We start from the raw sequence: 8,359 nt of genomic DNA on the forward strand, positions 1-8,359 counted from the left end.
TGGGTGACAGAGTGAGACTCCAACTCAAAAAAAAAAAAAAAAAAAAAAGTAAGACCACACATGAACAGAAGGATCATGCATGAACGTAAGTTTGTTTTTTAGTAAATCCATTTGATGGACACTAGAATATTACAGCTTTGGCCATTGCCTTACTAGACTCTGGTGTGGCTACGCGCTCTTTGAGCTATAGCTGTCTCCATGTTTCCTGGTTTTGGACCCTTTCCCTACCCTGAGGAGTTGAATCTCCTCTTTCTTTCTCTCTCTCTAATTTACTCTCTAAATAAACTATATTTTGTAATCTAAAAAAAAAAAAAAAGAACATTACGACTTTAGCACTATTTGTACTGGAGTTTTAGAATGGCTTTAGAAAGCTAGAAGCTCAAAAGTGCAAGGTCAGTTAAGCTACAAGTGACGTATTAGTCATTTTGTTGTTTATTATTTCTAGGAATCCCAGAACACCTCACACAGCTCTAGACCCATGTTCCCTCTGGCCTGCGAGACACCTTATGTAAGCGAGCACTTACTCAAAATCTGCTAGGGGCTCAGCACTGGATTGAGCCTCACAGACATCACAGAAACACGACAGATTCCAAAAGTAGGGACCCAGCCGAGGGGTGGAGCCCCATCAGCAGGGAGGACCACAAGCTGCCACATAAGGGCCACAGTAAATGCCTGCACTCCTCTCCACAGGTTTCTCTTTGGCAGAACCTCCTCACCTTTGACCTCGTTACAAAGGCCTGCAAATTCTACTCCAGTTCTTCATCACCCAATTCTTCATCACCATGGATAACAGGGGAATGGAAAACATCAGTGATGGCCTCCTTACCAGGGTCTCCATAGAGCTCCCACATCCCAGTACTCCTTAGTCATGCCTCCCACAGGTAGCTCTACATGCTGTTGGCTGAACTACTCAGTGGTCCCATAATCACTGGGTGCCTACTGTGTGTTACTGCCACAAATGCAACCAAAAGAACACCTGCCCAAAGATGGACAAAAATAAAACATACCCTCCCCCAAAATTACAGTATATCAGATAATAATTACTGAGGGGAACAGAAAGATCCAGTGATAGAGGTTGGAGGGGTGAGAATTTTAAATAGAATGTTTAAGAAAAGCCTTTTTAAAGGTGATTACTTGAGAAAAGATCTGAAAGATATGAAGAAAAGATTCATGTGGGCAACTGTGTCAACAGAACTACAAAGAAAAAAACCAACCCACTGAAGATTCTAAGGCAGGAGTGAGCCCTGAAGTTCCAGGGAAAACAAATCCCTTGTGGCAGGAGAACATGAGACAAAGTAGTGGCAGTCAAGAGCAGTGGTAATAGGGTACAGATCATGTGCAGCTTGGTAGCACGTTGATTTTGATCTGGAATGAAATATGAAGCCATTGGAGGATTCTGAATAGAGGAATGATGTGATTTGAGTTACATTTGAAAAGATCTTTGGTTGGTAGACTAGGCTGGTAGACTAGAACAGACCTTAGGGAGTCAAGGATAGGGCAAGAAAATCATGTAAAGCCTACTGAAATTCCAAGGAAGAGATAATGATGGTTCGGACCAAAGTGGAAACAGTGGAGGTGGTGAGCAGCGGTCACATTCTGAATTTCCTTATTAATATAGTTGAGTTGGCTGAACGCGGTAGCTCACACCTGTAATCCCAGCACTTTGAGAGACTGAGGCAAGAGGATTGTCTGAGCCCAGGGGTTCAAGACCAGCCTGGGCAACTTGCCGAGACCTCGTCTCTACATTAAATTAAAAAAAAAAAAATTAGCTGGGCGTGGTGGTGCGTGCCTGTAGTTCCAGCTATGTGGAAGGCTGAGGTGGAAGGATCACCTAAACCCAGCAGGTCGAAGCTGTGGTGGCCATGAGTATGTCACTGTACTCCAGCCTGGGTGACAGAGTGAGACTCTGACTCAAAAAATAAAAATAGAAAGCATATAGGTGAGTTGTGAGATCAAAAGAAAAATCAAAGACAATTCCAAAGGTTCTGAGCGGTTGTAAGGATAAGGTTTACTAGCAACTGGTGTGAGAAGGCTCCAACAAGAGCAAATATTGGGGAGAACAGCAAAGTTTCATGTTGGAAAGACGTTTGAGAAGTTCAATATCGATCCAAAGCAATTAGTCATATGAGTCTAGAGCTGAAGGAAGGTATCTAAGCTGAAGGTCATATAGATGAATTTAAAGTTCTCAGAGCAAAGGAAATCACCAAGGCAAAGAAGGAAGAGGGAGAAAATGTCAATGCCTAAGCCCTGACGTGTTCCATGGTTAGCAGATCAGGAAGAGGAACCAGCAAAGGAGACAAAAGAAGTAGCCCATGAGGGAGGGAAAACAAGGGGGAGCAAATACAATCCTGGAGCCACGTGACAAGAGACAAGGTGTTTCAAGGAGGAGGGAGCGCTTGACCTCTATAACTGCTGTCATCAACAGGGAAAATGAGTAGAAACTGAAGACTGGATGACCACTGTGGAAGCTACTGATGACCCAGACAAGAACAATTTCTGGAGAGTGAGCTATGAAAGGATCTACAAGAGAATGGAAGACAAACGAGGTAATGGCTGAAGGGAGAGATCATGTTCCACAGTAGCTCAAAGCTTTCAGTGGCTCCCTAATGGCCACAGAATGATGTCCACACTCACTAACCTGGTATCTGGGCCTTGCTCAGTTGTTGTGCCCCAACCCCACTTCTCAATCTCAGTACCCTTATTATACTCCCTCATTTGGTTCCTCCACCAGGAAGCAAGGCTGCTTCGGTCCTCACAGACAAACACTTAATCAGTCCTACTGGATGTCAGAACCATGTCAGTGACTCAAAATGAACAAGAGTTCCCTGATACTTAGAGAGCCACCTCACAGTCCAGTAAGACAAAGTCCTTATGTACAAAGTGCTTTGGTGACAAATAGACTGGGACAAGTTTGAGAAAATCCAGGCATGCCTTGCAAATGTGTGACTACGTTAATAGGAGTTCAACTGCCAAGCAGAAAACCACAAAGGAATAAAACAGCATGAAGTGGGATATATGTCCACACAGCTATAGGACAAAAGGAGTAAATGGTAGGGATAAAAGTAAAAAAGATGGCTGGGCGCAGTGGCTCAAGTCTATAATCCCCACACTTTGGAAGGCCAAGGTAAAAAGATTGCCTGAGTCAGAGGTTCAAAATCAGCCTGGGCAACTTGGCAAGACCTTGTTTCTACAATGAATTAAAAAAAAAAAATTAGCCAGGCATGGTGGCATATGCCTGTGGTTCCAGCTACTTGGAAGGCTGAGGTGGAAGTATCACTTGAGCCCAGCAGATTGAGGCTGTGGTGGCCATAAGCGTGCCATTGCACTCCAGCCTGGGCGACAGAGTGAGCCTCCTACTCAACAAAAAAAAAAGAAGAGTAAAAAGATGGATTAAGGGATTACTCACCTATTAATCAGATATCAATATTCATAATCATAATCCATATTTCATGAGCCTGTGCTAGGTGCCAGGCACTACAATGCCTTATAGGAATTATCACATTTCTTCCTCACCAAACTCTATAAGATAGGCATTCTTATTTTACAGATAAGGAATGAGAGGCATAGAGAGTAAAATAACGTGCCCAAAGTCACACAGCTAATAATGTGTAGTGAACCTGTGCTTTAAACAGAGCCAGTCTGTCTCCAGAGTCCACGCTCTAACTATCCAAGCCTAGCCGGGAGCTGTGGCTCATGCCTATAATCCCAACCCTATGGGAGGTAGAGGAGAGGATTGCCTGAGTCCACAGGTTTGAGACCACCCGGGTAACATGGTGTCTCTACAATTAAAAAAAAAACTGGCTAGGCTCGGTGGCTCAGCCTGTAATCCCAGCGTTTTGGGAGGCCAAGATGAGTGGATTGCCTGAGCCCGCAGGTTCGAGACCTGCCTGGGCAACCTGACGAGACCTCATCTCCACAATAAATCAAAAATTAGCCGGGCTTGGTAGCATGCGCCTGTAGTTCCAGCTACTTGGAAGGCTGAGGCAGAAGGATTGCCGGAATCCAGCAGGTCGAGGCTGCAGTGGCCAGGAGCGGCCACTGCACTCCAGTCTATGTGACAGGGTGAGACTCCAACTCAAAAAATAAAATAAAATTAGCTGGGCATGGTGGTGCATGCCTGTAACTCCAGCTACTTGGAAGTCTGAAGCAGAAAGATTGCTTGAGCCAGCAGGTCCGAGGCTGCGGTGGCTGTGAGCACGCTACCGCACTCTAGCCTGGGAAACAGAGTGAGATTCCGAATTTAAAAAAAAAAAAAAAAATTATTGAAGCTTAGACAGAGTGAAAGGTAGGCAAAAAAAAAAAAAAAAAAAAAATTCTTTTGAGTAGGTAAGTGGCATGATCATGACTTTTTTCCCTCCAACGAGCAACTCAAAAGGCAGGGGGGAGAATGAACTAGAATGTGGAGAAGAGATGAAACTCTGGGTAGCACAGCAGTGAACTGAAAGGAGAAAAAGGGGGCACATCAAGAGAGAAGTGAGAAGACTCAACAGTCAATTAAAGGGATGGAAATTTCCAAAAGACGAAAGTGCCAGCAAGAACTCACAGCTTCCATCTGTGAGCAGGATGGTGATTCAGGCATTAACAAAGACCGGTGATTGTTAAAGAAAAAAGGAAGGGAGAAAGAGAATTCACCTTGCTCAATTCCAGACACTTTTCCGTCTCATACTTCTTACTTGATTGTTAAGTGTAGAGGGTTTGAACTGTAAAATTACATTTTGTTTTAGGACAAATGGGCAAATTTTAAAAACAAACCAGGAATTAAGTCATTTGGAGTTACTGTTAATTTTCTTGAGTGTAATAGTAGTATTGTGGTTATATTTAAAAACAGTCCTTGGGCTGGGCGAGGTGGCTCATGTCTATAATTCCAGCACTTTGGGAGACTGAGGTGAGTGGATTGCCTGAGCTCACAGGTTTGAGACCAGCCTAGGCTACTTGGAGAGATCGCACCTCTATAAATAAAAAAATTAGCCAGGCGTGGAGGCATGTGTCTGTAGTTCCAGCTACTTGGAAGGCTGAGGCGGAAGGATCACCTGAGCCCAGCAGGTTGAGGCTGCTGTGGCTGTCATCATGCCACTGCACTCCAGCATGGATGACAGAGAGAGACTCCAACTCAAAAATAAATAAAATAAAAATAAAACAGTCCTCTGTTGGAAATGCATATGACAGTAATTACAGGTAAGATGATATGAGTCTGGAGTTTTCCTTCCAAGGAAAACTCTAACAGCAAAAACAAAAAATTGAGGGAATGGGGGGGTTTGCATGAAATAAGAATTGTAGACTACTGATTACTAAAAAAGCTCTAAATACTGATTCCACCTGAAGTAGTAATGTCACACATGTAAAAGTTTCTTTATTTCAGTAACATGTCATTTCTGTAAAATGGCAATTTTGATTCCTAACTTTGAAATTGTTGAGGAATTAAAATATTGTGGTGACAATAAACCCAGTGCCCGGCACCAGACAACAGTCTGATAAATGGTATTTACCATCATGTTTAATTTCACAGCAGCCGATACAGCCCTAGGAATTCAGCAGCCAGGAGGAAATGCTGAGGCAAGGATGGTGGTTACCCGAATGACAGCACTGGTCCGGGGTAATAGTCCCTGTGGAGGCCCTTGCCCTTAAAACAGCCCTGGCATCCTGGGGAAACAGGCAGGGCCTCAGCCTCAAACGAGACACTATAGGGCACAAGGTATCAGCATGAATAAAAGAAATTTAACCAAGGTTTGGAGCAAAGAAGACACTGTAAGAACATGAAAGGTAAGCGGTATCCACCTTAAAACAGTTTGTCAGGAGCACATAAGTACTCTCTTGCTTGACAGTCTTCTCCTGGCAGACAGGAATCTGCAAGGTGGACAAGGATGAAACAGGCAGTGTGAGTGTCAAGATTGTCTCTTGGCCTCCACATACCAGACTAGAAATCCCCAAGTTTAAAGTGAGGGGTCTCCTCATCCTTTAAGGAAAAAAAAGCCTCAGATCTATCAGAAAAAAAGAAGACTGTAGACAGCTCCTAGGAGACATAGCCTGCCCTGAAACTCTGCTGTTAAATAGTCATCCTTTTAATGCCTGTGGGCCTCAAGTTGTAATATTATTAGTAACAGTTAATACATATTATACTGTATACCAGAGACAATTCCAGGTACTGTACAAGTTTTACCTCCCAAAGCTCCATGACTTAGGTCTTCTGATAGCCTGAGACTCAGTTAATAATCTTGCTCAAATTGAGAAAGCTACAAAGTGCCTAGATGTGGAGAACCATGCCCTTAGCCAGTCTGGTCAGTGGTGAGGTCAGTAGTGACAACTGCTCTAGAATAGGACAAATCTCAGACAGTAACCATACATAGGGTTGAAGATGTAGCATGATGGGCCATGAGTTCACAAATGTTGAATTTGGTGATAGGTACATGGGGGTTCACTGTATAATGCTACTGGGTAGGTTTAAATTTTGTCCTCATCAAAAAATTAAACACAAAATTACAGGCATAATATTTGGACCCCACCATATGCCACACGTGATTTAATAATTGACCAACAGCCCTCAGAAGTCCCCTCCCTACCTAACTCCTCTAGAGCCCCAAGCTAGAGGTTTGGCCCCAACACATGAGGGAAAGACAGACAAGGAAACAGGAATCAGCCAAACTGGCCACCCACGTGACACCCAAACCTTGGCCACCAAGCAGAGTGGCCAACTGCCACCCGACAAACCCTGGGACAACAGTTCCCAGGGAACAGATCTGTCCTTATTCAAAAAGATGCCTAGATGCAGGCCATGGTGATGCAGTCCACCGCTACTAGAGGATAAAATTTTCCTCACCCCCCCAAAAAAAAACCTCCAGAGACTCCAGACCTAAGACATTCCCCCAGAACCTCTAACATACTTTCATCAAGTCAGGTTCACCTCCACCCGCCCAACCTTAAGAAACCAAGGCACATCAAGACCTGAGGCGTCTTCATTCCTGTCCCCAGCACTCACCGAATCACAACTTGGGACACATCCAGACCCATCCAAAAAAAACAACAAAACAACAAAAACCAAAACCGTGGCATTCACCATCAATCAGCTCTAGGTTCCCACAACCACGCGGGGTTGCAGGACCCAAATAAATACGGCTTCGCAAAGAAGCACCTAGGGATATACGACCCTAGCCACGCCCCCACGCCGAGGACAGAGGATGTCGCTGTGTTGGATCCAACCGAACTCATCTCCGCAGGCCAAAGCAGCCCCATGGATGCACGCCCGGGGACACCCTCCCTATTCAAAAGAGTTTGGCACAGAATAGACCCACCCTCTTCAAAACAGACATTCCAGTTCCAGATCACTCTGGCCCCCCACGGGGAAGGCAGGTCCGCGTGGCGCCCACCCCCTCCGAGGTTACCCGCCGTCCGGGTCTCACCCCATCGTGGGCGCCCCCAGCCGCGCTCCCTCGTCCAAAAACGAAGCATCTCGACCCGCCAGCCTGAGCTGTCTCAGCGCGCCGCCCCACGCCCGTACTTCCCACCCGCCACACTCTACCGCGAGTCTTAACCTAGGCCTGGTCTTTCCCCACCCTTCTCCCGCGGGAAAGAGCGTCCTGGCAGGCCTCGCTCACCAGGGCCCGGGAGACCCGCCCATCCACCATCGGCCGCCGACCTACCCAGAACAAGTTTCCAGAATCCTGCAGGCTCCGGCTCTCCACTGGCCGCCCCGAGCTGCTTCTGGGCCGTGCAAAGGTTAATTGACCAGGACAATGGCTACTCCAGCGACAGCCTCTCGGTCTCTCTCCTCAAAATTCCCATGCCGATAGCGGGGTCGGCTCCCCAGCGACGTCTCGGTACCCTCCATTCGCGCTCCACCAGGGTTTCAGCCCCCAGAAGCCTCTGCGGCAGCGTTCCCAGTCGCTTCCGAATCCGGGAGCTGCTGGCTGAAGGCGTTTCCGGTGAGCGAATCTGGCTGGGTCCTCGCTGGGTGTTGGAGAAGGTTTGTGTTCGGATTTTCTTGCCCTGGGGGAGCGCAATTCCCTGGGCTCCTACTCCGTAAAGGACAAGCCGCCTTACGTGGACATCAGCTGGGTTTGAATTCCTGCTGACGCGCACCCCTGGGGTCATCTCCGTTGTGCTTGAGGGGCAGACATTGGGCAGAGCCGTCTTTCACCCTCCATCCCTTACCCTCAACTCCCTGCACTCCTCTGCATACCGTGTAGTCATTTATCTGCTGTCGAAGTCCTCAAAGTTAGTGACAAACTCTCATCCTGAAGGGTGGAAGCCTCACTCAGGCTGGAGTCTGGCTCTCTGGCCTCTTATCTAAGATCGTGGTTAGTAAGTGGTATACCATCTTCATGTATGGCAGTTAGATTTCTGCAAAGCGGGCCTTCTTCAGGCT

The 8,359-nt window shown here is 46.5% G+C and overlaps 1 pseudogene; it reads right to left on the reverse strand.

Annotated features, from left to right (window-relative positions):
* The window catches only part of LOC110594537, a 23,680-nt pseudogene extending 15,851 nt beyond the window's left edge, over nt 1-7,829 (reverse strand).
* Nucleotides 7,830-8,359: the final 530 nt, after the last annotated feature.

The sequence above is a fragment of the Carlito syrichta genome, unplaced genomic scaffold (genome assembly GCF_000164805.1).
Source record: "Carlito syrichta isolate Samal-C Ts95f unplaced genomic scaffold, Tarsius_syrichta-2.0.1 Scaffold316020, whole genome shotgun sequence".
Classification (NCBI taxonomy): domain Eukaryota; kingdom Metazoa; phylum Chordata; class Mammalia; order Primates; family Tarsiidae; genus Carlito; species Carlito syrichta.